Below are 15919 nucleotides of genomic sequence, written 5' to 3'. Positions count from 1 at the left end.
CACAAACATATATACAGGAAAAACACATAAAATAAACATACATATATAAAAAGTAAAATAAATAAATCTAAAAAACATTAGCAATGACGTGGAAAAAGAATCTCTCTTGCTTCAACTTTGTATGTTTTATGGATATAATTTTTTTCATGTGAGAATAATTATTTGATAATCTTTCGAAAGGAAGGCATGGGTGACAGCTTATTCACTTTTATCACTAGACAGAAGTTCAAAACCATCAAATTCTACAGACATATTCAATAGAAGGTCTCTTCAAATCGGCTTTCTCTTTATTCTCAGTACAGTAAGAACTCCAGTGCCTTCTTTTTACAACTTCAGTAACAGGCTTTTACTTGAATGTTTCAGGATTCTTTTCCTACATAAGCACTTTAGCCAAATCAGAGCCACTGTAATGGACTGAAGAGAAAAAATGTGGAAATGCTCCACAAATTAGTACAAATTAGGTGTGGGACCATGTCTGCCATCCACCTGCACGGAGGTGCAGTGAGAGGGACCACGAGGTTCAGACATGCTTGTGTCACATAACTACACAAAGAGTGGAGTCAGTTCTGTCCAACAGACCTTCACCGAAAAACTCTTCCTTAGATTCTTCATAAGAATCTAGGAAAGATTCATGTGCTAAGTTCCAGAGATATGACTTCTCTGACCAAATGGTTGTGTTTGTTTTCAGCAATAACCAGGTAATGATGACGATGAAGATGATGACGCTCTTGGATGCTGTGCATTTGCCAATGTCATGGAGTTTTTATTGTTATTGTAACAAGTAGCAAAATGAGGGCCAAAGCAGTAGAAGCAAACAAGATAAGAAACTGTCCTGGAGCCAGGGTATTGGTTAAAACAGAGATTTGAAAGAAATACACAAGTAGACAACAGAGAAAGCTTTGGCAACCCTCTTTATCCAGGAACAGGAGTAGGATGGACTTCCTGGAAGGGGTACACTTTCCCAGCTGTCCCTAGTGCTATCTTTTACTAGTAAAAAATAATAAATAAATGGTCAATATAAGGCAAGCAATATGACCAAGAACTATACAGAAAATGGTAAAAGTCTCACAGAAAGGATAAATTCCCCATTTCCTAGAATTCCACCAAATTCCCTCTAATTGACAGCACATTTTTGTATATGTATGTATGTGTATTCATGTAACAAAGCAAATAAAAACCTAAGGGTACCATTTAATGAAGAGTGTAGATGACACAGGGTACACATGAAATGACTGTGTATTACAAGCTAAAGTGGCAGGATCTGGACAGGTAATCACAGCAGCAAACGACACTAATGCTGAGGAGTCTACAGCAGTCCTAGTCTGTCAGGTAGTACAGCTACACAGCAGTCAGCTTCCAAATGACAACGAGTTACCTCAGTACTTAGCAACTCCAAGAATTTACATAGGGAAAATAAAACATTAAAAAAAGATATTATTTCCAATAGCTAAAAGGAGGAAGCAACCCAAATGTCAACAGAAAAACAGGGAAACAAAATACAAATCCACATAGTGAAATTGCATATAGCCTTAACAAGGAATGAAGCACAGACGGTGATAGGGCTCAGCTGCTTAGATTATAGTTCACAGGGGTCACTTAAGACCACCAGAAAACCAGTATGTACATTATGATTATTAACAGCAGCAAAATTAGTTATGAAGTAGCAACGAAAATAACTTTACGGTTGGGGTCACCACAACATGAGGAAGTGTATTGAAGGGTTGGAGTACTAGGAAGTTTGAGAACCACTGCCTTAGACCTACCACCAGTCTCCACTCCACAAAGAAAGGGAAAATAACAAGCGAGCAAAGCAATAACAACAAAATATATGGCTGCCTGGATGAATCGAAAACATGCTAATACAAGAAACCACACAAAGGGATATACTACAAGATCCTATTGATCTGAGAATGTCTAAAATACTGAAATTTAAATTCAGAGACAGAAGACAGATAACAGATGTGATGAATAGTGCTGCTGTTGGTGTCACAGAATCTACAATCATCAGGACACGCCTGCCGTGGATTATCTTGGTTATAAAACTTGAAGTGGGAAGACCAGCCTACTATAGATGAACCAACTTTCCAGCTGGGATCCTAGACCAGAGGAACAGAGAAAGAACTGAGAGTCAGAATGCAATCACTGGATGCCATATAAACAGCTGACTCAAGCTCCTGCTGCCTGGACTTTACCATCATGATAAACTACCTCAAACTGAGATCCACAACAAGCCTCTTCTCCTTTAAGCTGCTTGTCAGTATTTTATCACAGCAACAGAAAAGCAACTGAGACAGCAGGAGGAGATGGGGTAAAGAAGCAGGAAGTATGACCTAATGGGCATGGCTTTCCCTTTCGACTGATGAAAATGTTCTGAAATTAAGATAGGTTATAAACTCCTTGCAACTATACAAAAACAAGTACAAGAACAAACAAAACAAGACAAAAACACTGAATTGTTTATTTTAAAAGTATTAATTTTGTTATTTTGAGATAGGGCTCATGTAGCACACACTCCTCAAATGTACTCTGTAGCTAAGGCTATCCTTGTGTCTCTGCCTCTCAAGTGCTTGGAGCACAGCTGTGTGCCACTGCACCTGGGAAAGCATCAACTTTATGAAAGGTAGAGAAACATCTCAAATCTTAGAGTGGACTGTGTTGCTATCCACAGCAAGGAAATGGGCAAAGAGGGGTAAACAAGGAATATAACTCACATTACTCTCTCTAATCTCTCTAATAATTAAAAATGTATTTCAGGGGGCTGGAGAAATGGCTCAGGGGTTAAGAGCTCCGACTGCTCTTCCAGAGGTCCTGAGTTCAATTCCCAGCAACCACAAGGTGGCTCACAACCATCTGTAATGAGATCTGGTGTGTCTGAAGACGGCTACAGTGTACTCCTATACATTAAATAAATAAATAAATAAATCTTTTAAAAAATGTATTTCAAATGCTACCAATAGAAGTCAGCTGCCACCAATAGAGATGTGGATATGAAATACACTGAAAATTATAAATCTAGTTCTATATTTGCATATATTTTTAAAGTATGCTTCGCCAGAACTGAGCTATGACTACCTCTGCCTGTTTTAGAAACATCAGTTGTTCAGGAGAACTGAAGCAAATATCAGAGTGCAAATAGTGACAAGGTCTCACTTAGTACGGGAGGGCAAAGATGAACAGAGGTGATCTCTGGGCACTGTAACATATTTCAGCTGACAAAGTGCGTACTTAGTACACATGAAGCCCTGGGTTTAACCTCCAGCACTGCATAAACCAGAGGTGGTGGTGCACACTTGTAATCCTAGCACTGGCAGCTGAAGGTCTGAGAGTCCAACATCACCGTACTGGGCCAGTCTGAGGACAACCTGGGATACAGGAGACCCTATCTTAAGCCAAGGCAACCAACCATGACCAAAAGGAAGGTTCTGCACCAAGAAATCAAACTGATTGACCAATCAATTGATAGAAAAATCTACAAATACAAGACTACAGGACAGAAATACCAATACAACCAATGGAGGAAGAGAGACCTAACAAAGGGTTTCTTCAAGTAGTGGCATTTATGAATCAGTGGCACTGGGATCAAAAGGATAGGCCAAACTGTATAAAAATTGCTTTTTCTTATGTGTGAGAGTACGTGTGTGCACACACGTGTATACACATAAGTCACACGTGTTGAGAAAAAGAAAGACAAGACAAAGAGAACTCCAAGTCATTTGATGTCGTGACCTATGTGGACACTCATACAATAATGGCAAGCACACACACATACCACATACACACAAATACCACACACCACACACCACACACACACACCACACACCACACACACACACCACACACACACACACACAGAGGACTTTTTTTTTAACTGATCCTTTGTAGCCTTTTTTTATCCCCATTTCACTAAATTCTGCCCTGATTTAATCACCTTTTTCTGTCTACTGATTGAGGGTTTAACTTACATGAAAGTTTAAAATCACATAGCTTGAGTTTCAAATCTTGCCTCTCCCTACCAGCAGGGTGATTTTGTTGAGTCAATCACCTGTTCGACTTGGACTTGCAGGTTCTTCTTCTGTAAATGGAGGTTTGGGGCAAATAAAAGACAAGGGATGTGCCAATCACATACTCGCTGTGTCATGCCTCCATTATATATATGCAAACCTGAAAAGAATTCTAGAAAGCCATAAGAAGAATCAATTAGAACACAAGAAGGAGTTAAAAGAGCTAGTAAAAAAATAGTATGCTAGTCATCTTCAAAATGTAGGTAAGTATTGTTTACCAACACTAGCTTCAGTCATGTGTATGGAACAGGTGTAAGAGGTAAATACCATTGTTAGTGACAGATGCATTTTAATTTCCCATTTTTATTTTCTAAGGGTTAAGCATGTATTTTGCTAAACCACTGCTAATGTTATTATCTATTATGGGAGTAAATTCTGAATCTTCATAGCCTATATTAATATGACAACAGACTTCATTATGTTTTTATACATTTATATAATGTATATTTTAATAATTTTTCACCTTTGTTTTTTCTGTTTTATTTTATGCATATGAGTGTTTTCCTGCAAGAATATATGTGTGCCATATCTACAAAGTTATATCCTCTGGATTAGAGCTCCAGTCAGTCATGAGCAAGTATGTGATGCTAGGTACCAATCGTTGGTCCTCCAACAGAGCAGCAAGTGGTATGAATGGCTCAGCTACCTCTCCAGCCCCCAAACTCAATTTATGCTCACTGCTTTACTGTAGATTAGGCAGGTTATGGTGATCAATTCATCTCTTCCTCTTCTGCCTTCTTGCCCCTCCCATTCTGCCAATCCTGCTCTTTCCAACCAGTCTTACCTCTGAGAGTAATTATGTCTTTATATGTGATATTATCTGTGCTTGTGTGTGTGCACAAGTGTGCACATGCACCTATGAAATGTGTGTGCAGCACAGCATGCATTTTAAGGTCAAAGGACAACTTTCAGGAGTCAGTTCTCTCCTTCAAGCAGGTCACTGGACTTGATGATAAGCTCCTGTACCCTCTGTGTCTCTCACCAGTACCAACAGTGAATAGTCTGAAGCTAAGATTCTTGCTTAAATCTAGAGAAACCTATTGTATTAATTTTATCTACAGTGAATACTTATATACAGATATTAAGTATTTTATGTATAATAAATGTTTAAAATAAAATTTACCATTTTAACTGCATAATTCACAGTTATTATTAATTTTATTTAGGATTTTGAGTAGCCATTACTACTTTTCACTTTCTAAAACATTTCTTGGGCCAGGAAAATGGCTCAGTTAGAGAGTATCTGCTCTGAAAGCATTAAGTTGTGTGTTCAGATACCCAGTGCCCATGTAAAAGGCAGGTGTGCCTCTAACCCCAGTGCTGGCAAAGCATAATGGCAGGCATCTGGAAAGCCTGCTTCAGAATAAATCAGGTGGAAGGCACGACTGAGGAACACACCCAACACCAACCTTTAGCCTCCACATGCACATATACACATGCATGCCCACAAGCACACGCCATTTCATAATTCAAGTAAATTCTTGAACCATTAAATTCTCCTCTCATGTTATAGGACCTGGGGTAAGCTTGTCATCTAATAGACACAGGGTCTCATGAAATCAAGACTGACGTCAAAATCACTATGTAACTTAACCAAGGATAACTTGAACTTCTGATCCCCCTGCCTCTGCTTCCCAAGTACTACATGAGTGTCACCACATCTGGTTTATTCAGTGTTCCAGACCAGAGCTTCATATACTACGCACCATCCCACTGGCTAGGCTACATCCTAAACACCTAGAAATGCATGTGTTAAGCAGAGATCTATTTCTCAATGGTGTCTTTTCTTTGTTTTAAGAATGCATCCCAACCCTTAATGTTTTAAAGATTTCTTTTATGAAATGACTGCTGTTTACATGTATGTGAATCATGTGTATGCCTAGGGCCTGTGGAAGAAGATGTCAGATTCCCAGAAACTGAATTGAATGGTTGTGAGGCACCAGATACTTCACATCAAATCTAGGTCCTCTGTAAGAGCAACAAGAAGTGCTCTTAACCGTTGAGTCATCCCTCCGGTCCCCCAGTTGAGAGTCCCCCAGTTTGTTTTATATTCCTCCACTTCCCACATGCATGTTTATATGCATGTTTCCATGTATGTGAGTACACAAGTGGATGGGTGCACATACATACATGCTGAGTGCATGTTAAAGCCTGCCTGAGGTTGTTGCTGGGAATCATCCTGAACTGTTCTTGTTTTTCACTAAGCTTTTGAGGAGTCTCTCAATCAAATCCAGAGCCTGCTGATATGGCTAGTATGATTAGCCTGCTTGATCTGGGAATTCTGTCTCCACCCACCAAGGCCAGAATTACAGGCAGGTTGCCACAACCACCTAGTATTTCTGTGGATTCTGGGGTTCCAAATTAAGGTCTTCAAACTTGCTGGGTAGTGCTTAACCACTGAGCCATCTCCTCAGTACTTAGGAGTCGTTTTTCTTTGGGGGCGGGGAAGGGAGGATTTCTTCATTTTTATTTTATGTGGTGTCTTGCCAAATAAAATATGATATAGATGTCTGTGTGAGGTTGTCAGATCCTCTAACTAGAGTTACAGACAGCTGTGAGCTGCCATGTGGGTGCTAGGAATTGAATCTGGCTCCCCTACAAGAGCAGCCAGTGCTCCTAACCCTAAGCCATCATCTTTCCAGCCCAGGCTTTTAATATATTCTGGATAATGAACTTTCCAGGGCTGTACTTACATAACCTGCAGCATGAACTACCTCATCCTACGGCTTTTCTCACTCTCTTTATAACATCCTCTGATGTACAAAAGATGTTAATCTGATAAAGATGAGCTAGTCCTCTTCCTGGTGTTGCCTATACCTTCAGTGTCCAATCTGGGACTGTATAGTTTAAATGTAAGATCACAAAGATTTCCCCTAAGAGTTTTACAGATTTAGGTCTTACATTACTGAATCATTCTGAGTTAATCTGTATATGTTGTATGAGGTAAGATACATGTTCGATTTTGCAAACTGCATTTTTAAAAAAATTTTAACATTATAGAAAACAGTTAAAATATGTAAAAATGTTACAGTGAATGCATGACAAATTCTCTCTACATATTGTATTCTTATGTCATTCTCATTCAGTCAGGAATCAAGAAGAGTATATGTTACTGACATGCTAGGACTTTCCGATGCACTTCTAAAGGCTTTTCTCTATAGGGAAGTAAGGATCTTCTTCCAAATCCTGATAGTTTGTGTGTGGTGCCTCTGTGACTATAAAGGAGCAGGACTTTTGAGTGTTATTGAGAGGTCATAGTCAAGTGGTCATAACAAGCTGCTGCAAACTGTAAATAACCAAATGGGAGGCACAGGATACCGAAGTCACCTACAGGAACACTCTTGTTACAGCAAATTTCCCAGCCATAACATGACTCGCCATGGGAGAGCATATTATATACGTTATTATAAAAGAACCATTGAGCCATCTCAATGTCACATAGGAGTTCTGCAGAGATCTAAGGAAAGTACAATTAGCATTACTATATCCACAAGCATAAATAATGTAGGTTAAATTCAAGTACATTTGTGAAGAAATGAATACTGCAGAAGAGAAAAAAAGTCATCTAAAATTATGCTGCTGTTCCTTTGGTAAGCTAGTGTTACACACACTTTGTTGGGCTCCAGCAATTTGATAATAGTATGCTAAGGGCATTCATACAGTTTCATTTAATAATGACTAAATTTCATTTAGTGGGTAATTATCTTATACATTTTTGGAATTAAGAGACTTAGCTGCTTCTCATTACAAATCCAGAGCTCTCTGTGGTATTAATATGTGTAATACTAAAATATTCCCTAAAAGTCCATGTATGTGAACACTTGGTTCCCACCTGGTGGTACTGTATAAAATAATGAAACTTTTGGGACATTTTCTGTTTCTTGGTCCAGCTAGAAGACTGGCTGTCCTACTCTCCTGCAAACAAGGATTGGGCCACTTGTACTACCATGCCTTCCTTAAACTATGGGCGAGAAACCCCTCAAAGTGTCAGCCAAAACTTCCTTCAGGTCACTTCTATTGGGTGTGACCTCAGTGATGAGAAAAGTTATCGGGGGCAATCACATGAACAAAGAATGAAGTGTTCAAGGTTCCAGGCATGAGAGGAAGCTGTGCAGCACTCACGGGACTAAGCATGCATGCTGAGTACTGACAAACCTGGCTTCACTCCTTGCTTTGGGCCTTCCACCTGTCCTTCTGAGAACCATGGATGTCACCTGTACATGACCTGGAATGTGGGGCTGAACGAAACGATATTACATGCACAATAGCATAGAACCAAAAGGAAGTTCTCAGCATTGCACTGTGGAAAGCAGAATTCCTGAAAAGAAGCTGTGCCTGGCTATCAACAAGAACTGGAAGGAGCATCCATGTCTGCAGAAACAGACTGACTGACCCCGGTACTTCAGTACTGAGGAGAGACTGGAAATTGGTAGGTTCAGAGGCTAACTACTTCATCTTGGGCTAGTCTTAGCCTTCTCGAACAGCCATTCCTTGCTCCACTCTGTAGCTGAATTAATCCCTCATGATAACAAATAAAAAACTCCTAGGAGCTGTTAGTCTATCAGATCACTGGCTTCTATCAATCAAGAGTTAAGAATGTTATCAGGTAGTACCCTTGGCCCTATAAAATAGCTCACCCTTCTTACTGTACACAGCACTCAGGTGTACCCACCAATGTATTTTAAGTTGCTTTGAATTGTGCCATTCTTTATACAAAACCGTAAAAGCCCTAGGAAACTGCTTCCATGTTGGAACATGAAATTTGGGATAACCTAAATCTGTATTTCTGGGCCGCGGCTACTAACAATGGCTCCAGAACAAGCTATCTATTATTCTCCTTAAAATTTCCTGTATAGAAGTCAGGGAGCTGTGGTTTTTACATTGACAATAGGAATATAAAATGGTCTAACGACTATGAAACTATTCAGTAGTTCTCAAAAGGTTAAACAAAGAAATAACTATATGACCCTTCTCGGTATGATACACATAAATAACAATATATGTTCATATGAAATTGTGTGTTGTACTCATGTTCACAGCAACATTATTCCCTCCAAAGTGAGAGAAGCTCAAAGAAATAAAGAAATTTTATTTCACTGGATAAATACATCTGTAAATATCCAATTTTTAATCAAATACGATTAAATTATTAAATGAGGAAAAATATCCCTTTTGAATTCATAATTGACCCCTTCCAGAGAATAAAAGCTACAGGCCAGAGCTGCAGGTGTAACTCAGTCATTGTGCACCTGCGGAGTGAACAAACCTTGTTGGTTCCCAGCACAGGAGATCGTAGAGTGGGGAACGATAAGTGAGGGAGATGAAAGAAAGGAGTAATGGCATGTTCGGAAATTATTTTGGTCATGTGTTACCATATTTATTTACTTTCAAAGGACTTCTATATGTTATTACAGACTGAGTACCAAAAATTGTCTTTTATCTTCCCTTTCTTTTTGTTGTTGCTTTTTGAGACAAAGTCTCATTAAATAGCCCAGGCTGGCCTAGAACTCAAAATCCTCCTGCCTCAGCATCCCCACTGCTGGGATTACAAGCACACACCACCATATGTAGCTTCTTCCTTTATTTGGAGGGATAAACAATGAGGTTACTTAGTGTTGAGAAGGAGGTTATTCTCTATTCCTGACATACCCCAGAGTACAGAAAGAGGACAGACGACAATTTATGGAAGCTGGTTCTCCTCTTCCACTATGAGGGTCCTACGGGTCAAAGTCAGGATTACCATGCTTGCTGCCAAGCGCCTTTACCCACTGAAGCATCTTACTGCCCAAATTGAGTTATTTTCTACTTAACCTCATTATCTTTCATGTATAAAAGTTCTTAAGTAAAATAATTTACTTATTATTTATTTGTTCATTGTCTAAGAAGCACATCTGTGGCATAACACTTCTTGAAATCAAATGTCTTAAAAATCAACAATTACATTCAATGTGATAAACTTCCCTTTTCTTTAAAAAAAATTTACCTAGCTGAACAGTGGTGGTGTATGCCTTTAATCCCAGCATTTAGGAAGCAGAGTCAGGGGATCTCTGAGTTAGAGGCAACTCTGGCCTACAGAGTGAGTTTCAGGACAGTCAGGACCCTGTCTCAAAAAGAAAACAAAAACAAAAACAAAAACAAAAAAAACCAACATAATCACTTATCAATCAATCATACAAAAAGACCACCAAACCTAATAAAAATAAGAAATTGCCACCTGCTTGTCTTAACTGACTTATTTATTTAGTTTTTTCCCTTGGCAGGGTTTCATTGTGACCCTGACTATTCTGGAACTCAACTCTGCAGACCAGGAGGGTCTCGAACTCAGACATTCACCTACCTCTGCTTCCCGAATGCTGGAAGTAAAGGTGTGCCACCACACCTAGCCTGAATAGCTTCTTTTAAAATTGCTTTCCGTGTCACTTTTGAAGGTCTTACGCCAACTGTGGAAGGAGCAGGGTGACAGGAAAGTAGAGGCACAGGTGCTAAACTCAGATAGGGACATTTGTCACCCACCATCAAGGTTAGTTACAATCATTAACAACCAAAGGGAACAGAAGAGCTCCCTGGATGGTGGGTGGGTGGGTGGGTGGGTGGGTGGGTGGGTGGATGGATGGATGGATGGATGGATGGATGGATGGAGTCAATGACAGAGACATTTCTTTGTGTCTTGCCAAGTGAAAGGAATGTGACTCGAGGCCAAGGCTTACCCAACAGGCAAAGACTCAAGGTCCTGGCAGACCATCTGGCTTAAATTCAGCTCACCACATTTATTTTTACAAGGATAATTCTGCCTTAAAAGTAAAAAGTAACAAGAGTACATTTGTGGGTTCTCTTCCATTCTAGATAATACTGGACAATATATGTTAGCCAGTGTTAAGAGAAGAAACTAAAACGAATACCTTAGGCACACTGAGTTGCTGGGTACCTCTCCTATTGTAAGTTACCAAGATCTGTTGAGTCTACCTTCCACAAAAGGAAAGGGGGTGGGGGGAGGAAAAACAGTTCCCACATCCAAACCCCAATTTAGGCTGCTCCACTATTCACTGGGCTTATCACAGTATTTCTACATAATAGATGGCTAAGCCTTTTTGCTGTGTTCTCTCTTGGTACCTTATTATGTACTAAAGCTAAGGTGCTAGCAATTTCTGAACACGTCTGCTCCCTCTGTAGGTCTTACTTTAGCTGTTTTAGAGACACTAAGAAGACACAATAAATAGGTGACAACAGCATGGTTTGCTGAGTCTATGCTGAGGAAGGAAGAAGTAAATGCCGGACAGTTATGTGGTCTATATTTAAACAAACTTTTTAATTTAATGATTTCCCATTACTCAGTAACACATACTACAGCACTACTACAGGAAAGCAATAGAGAGCAAAGAAAGGTAAAAGTATTACCACAAAACTAGCTAATGACTGTGAATGAGAAATAAATTAAAACAAAACAAAACAAAACCTGGAATTGTCTAAGTGACAGTTAAACCTAATGTCACTTCCTAAAAGCTGAGAAGAAACAAGCATTCAAGAGACACAAGGCCTGTGAGAGACACTTCATCAATGGTCCATCAAAGCACTGGAGTCAGCAAGTCCTGGGCCTCAGTGAAATGCTGGCTCTGTCATTTTTGGCAATGTGGTCTACACAAGTTATTGAGTTTCTCAAATTCAATTTCCTTATACACAAAACAGAGATAATCTGTATTTCAAAGGTACAATAACAGACACACAAAAGTATAGTTTTAAACAGTACATAGTGAACATTCAATATAAAAACTACACAATAGGACCAGGCCTTCTGGCACATGTCTGTAATCTCAGCACCAGAGAGACTTAGGCAATAGAGTCAGAAGCTTGCGGCTACACAGGGAGACCCTGTCTCAGAGGAAAACACAAAGCAAAGCAAAACAAAACATACAATAGTTTCCATAATGAAGTTAATACCAAGTCCACAGAGGAAAAATTTATACAATAGACTTTAACTAAGGAACATCGTCCTGGGAAAATGCCTCAAGGAGACAGTAACACTCAAGCTGAGGCTTAAGGGATAAGTAAGTTTGCCAGGAACTCAACGAGTTGGCAGGAAAGCATTCCAGAAGATACAGCATATGCAGGAACTCTTGGGGGAAAGATGGCAGGTTCAAGACAAGAGTAGATTTGTAAGTGAGAGGATAAATTTCCGAATTGGTAAGTATTACACTTTCATTCCTGTGTCTAATAAGTTATTTTTTGGGGTGGAGCGATGGTTCAGTAGATAAGAGCTCTTGCTGTGCAATACAGAGAGGCTCTGGGTTCAGATCCCCATGCTCATGTGACAGGCAAGTGTGGCCACACATATCTGTAATCTTAGCATTTGTAGGGAATTAGGGAAGGGAGGTGTGTGTGTGTGTGTGTGTGTGTGTGTGTGTGTGTGTGTGAGAGAGAGAGAGAGAGAGAGAGAGACAGAGAGAGACAGAGAGAGACAGAGACAGAGAGAGACAGAGAGATCAGGCAAGGGATGGTAACTGCATGAAATAAGCAGTAGCAAGTGGATGGTGGTTGATTACTGGGATACAGGGAAAAGAACTCTGGGGCGATGTCTGATTCTTGGTTCAGACTAAAAATGTTGATGATAACATGAATATATCACAGTTTCTGCAGGTATAATAGGTTTGAAAAAGAATAAAGTTGGCTTTTGATGTGTTTGATTGTGTTTGGTTAATGTGACATCAGATTAGTGGGTCACCATCTTGATGTAAATGGAGAAGTTTAACCTTTCCATATGTTTAATATCAGGTTGGTCAATGGTTTTCTAGTATTTTAATTTTACGATAGCCAAAACTAAGAACAGTAAATGATCTATATGCCCTTTAGACCAGATATCAATCAACTGTATCTGCAGAAGGCTAATAGCGAATATTGTAAGTATCATGTACTCACTTGGTCAAAATACTTGGCTTGTAACTGTAGCATGACATCAACTACAGACCATCTACCAACAGACTTGTCCCTGTTCCAATTCCACCTGACTTACAAAAACCGGCAGGATTTGGCTATAGTTTGCTGGCTGCTGCTTTAGACTAGCAATAGCATGTTTAATAATTCACAAAAAACAGTGGTGACTAAAAAAGAAAAGTTTAATAATACAACCTGAGCCAAAGTGACACTTGGACCTTCATGTTATTTATTGGCTACTTTCTTATTGCCGTGACCAAGCACCTACAGAGGCAATGTGAGAGAGGAAGGACTTATTCTGGACCACAGTTTAGGAGCTAGTCCACCAGTGGGAACAGCATGGTGGACAGAGCATACAGCTGTAATTCCCCACAATCTGGCAGACCAGAAACATGGTTCTGGCCAGGCTAGAGAATCTCTAAGCTCATGTCTACCAGTGAGGTCTCAAATCACAAAGGTTCCACAATCTTCCAAAATAGTCCTACTGGCTGGGGGCCTAGTGCTCAACACATAAGCTGTAAGAGGAGTTCCATATTCAAACCACAGCACATGTGACGAGTAACTTCACATAAGTAAAATGTATTGGCAAATAAGTAATATACAGGGCTCATACAACAAGGTATGCCCATTTTGGTGATTTAGAGAAGGAAATAACATTTAATATATGGGCAAGTATAATACTCCTTTTTTAAAACACCAACAGTTTTCTCTTTTACTATCATAAAGAGAAATCTGCTGTTTTTCAGTCTGTAAAACATCACAGATACAGATTTGTCTTTATGTCTTTGACAAGCTATTTTAAAATCATTCATTCATTCATTCATTCATTCATTCAAGAAATAATGGTTAAGTGAGGAAGGATGGAACTTGAGAATATCATCCTGAGTGAGGTAACCCAGAACAAGATAACATGCATCGTATGTACTCACTTATAAGTGGATATGAGCCCAAAACCACAGGATATCCATGCTACACTCAACAGAAGACCCAAAGAAGCTAAGCAAGAAGGAAGGCCCAACAGAGGATGCCTGAATATCACTTAAAGGGGGAATAATTGTAGGAAGCAAATGGAGGGAAGGAACTGTGTGGGACGGGATAGGGAAGGGAGTGGGGGATTCAGAATCAAGTGTGGGGAGGGACAAGAGAGATGGTCATATGGCCATGAGAATGAATAGAAATCTGCAACTGGCAGGGGGTGGAGAAGTGGAAGCCATTGAAAATGTGACAGAGACATGGGATAAGGAAAGCATTCAAGAATCAATAGGGGTGACATTAGCTGTAACTCACAGACTTGGGGATATGGAACCTGAAGAGGCCACCTCCTGTAGCCAGGCAGAAATCCCAGTTGAGTGATAGGGACACCAATGCACCCTTATCCTATCAGAAATGTAGGCCAATCAATAGCTGCCCCAGCTTAAGACCCATCCCATGGGCGAGCACCAATCCCTGACTATTAAAGGTGCTCTGCTATGCTTACAGACAGGAGTGTAGCATGGCTGTCCTCTGAGAGGCTCCACCCAGCAGCTGACTCAGATGCAGAAACCCACAGCCAAACATAAGCTAGTTATGGAAGAGTCGAGGAAGGAATTGTAGGCCCTGAAAAGGATGGGAACTCTAGAGGAAAGCCAAGAGTCAACTAACCTAGACCCTTGGGGCTCTCAGAGCCTGAACCACCACCCAAAGAGCATACACAGGCTGGACCTACCATGGCCCTGAACATATGTAGCAGATGTGCAGCTCAGTCTTCATGTGAGTCCCCAGCAACGGGAGCCATCCCAAAAGCTGTTACCAGTCGGTAGGTATGTTCTTCTAGCTGGGCTGCTTTGTCTGGCCTCAGTGGGAGAGGATGTGCCTAGTCCTGCAGTGACTTGATGTGCCAGGGTGGGGGAATAATCAGTGGGCCTCAACCCAGTCAAAGGAGAAGGGGAGGGGAAGTGGGGGAAGAACTGAGGGAGTGACTGGGAGGGAGGGCAGCAGACAGGATATAAAGTGAATAATTAAAAAAAAAAAAAAAAGAAAAAGAAAGATGAAAGCAAGCCAAGCAAGCCATCAAGAACAAGCCAATAAGCAGCTTAAGTGAGCTCCTGCCTTGGCTTCTTCAATGATGAACTATGATCAGAGGTGCAAGCAAAATAAACCCTTTCCTCTCCCAAATTGCCGACCAGAAAAAAAACAAAGATTCTTTTTTTTTTTTTTCTTTTTTTTCGGAGCTGGGGACCGAACCCAGGGCCTTACCATTGAGCTAAATCCCCAACCCCAAAAACAAAGATTCTTAATTCAAAATATCAGTCTTTAAAGGAGTCTTAAGACTTTTCTATTGCTATGATAAAACACTGCAACCAAGGCAACTTCCAGGGAGGGGGGTGTATTTTGGGCTTACAGTTTCAAATGGTTAGGGTCAACAGTAACAGAGACCACATAGTGACAGACACAGAAGCTGGAGTAGCAACCAAGAACCACATCTCAAAAAGCAAGCAATGAGAATACACTAGAAATGACACATGGCTTTCGAAACCTCGAAGTCTGCCACACAGTGATATTATTCCTCCAACAAGACAACACTTCCTAACCTTCCTGTTGGGGTTTGGTTGTTTGCTGTGTATTGTTATACTAAATACTGCCCCCCAAGACCTGGTCGCCCACAGGGGTGAAAGAATCCCCACCCACAGTGTGACCTTTCTTCTTGATAGAAAACTCTTGGTTAAATAAAGATGCTGACAGCCTACAGCTGGGCACATGATAGGTGGGCATTTGGGTTCCTCGGCTTGGGGTCTAAGGGAGAGTACAAGAGGAGAAGGTGGAAAGAAAAGACGCCATGGTGTAAGAATGTTAAAGACATGGCCATGATGGCTAGTCAACTGGAGCTAAGAGCAGATCAGCTGGAACAAGGCAAGTCATATTGTGGGGTTATAGGCAGGGAAGTAGACATAATA

At 40.4% G+C, this 15919-nt stretch overlaps 1 protein-coding gene across 2 annotated transcripts in view; it reads right to left on the bottom strand.

The window, feature by feature from the left end:
• Positions 1-15919, bottom strand: part of Rsf1 (remodeling and spacing factor 1) — a 115269-nt gene that overhangs the window by 54173 nt on the left and 45177 nt on the right.

Source organism: Rattus norvegicus, chromosome 1 (assembly GCF_021556685.1).
Source record: "Rattus norvegicus strain SHRSP/BbbUtx chromosome 1, alternate assembly SHRSP_T2T, whole genome shotgun sequence".
Taxonomy (NCBI): domain Eukaryota; kingdom Metazoa; phylum Chordata; class Mammalia; order Rodentia; family Muridae; genus Rattus; species Rattus norvegicus.
This window is presented reverse-complemented; position numbering and strand designations above follow the sequence as displayed.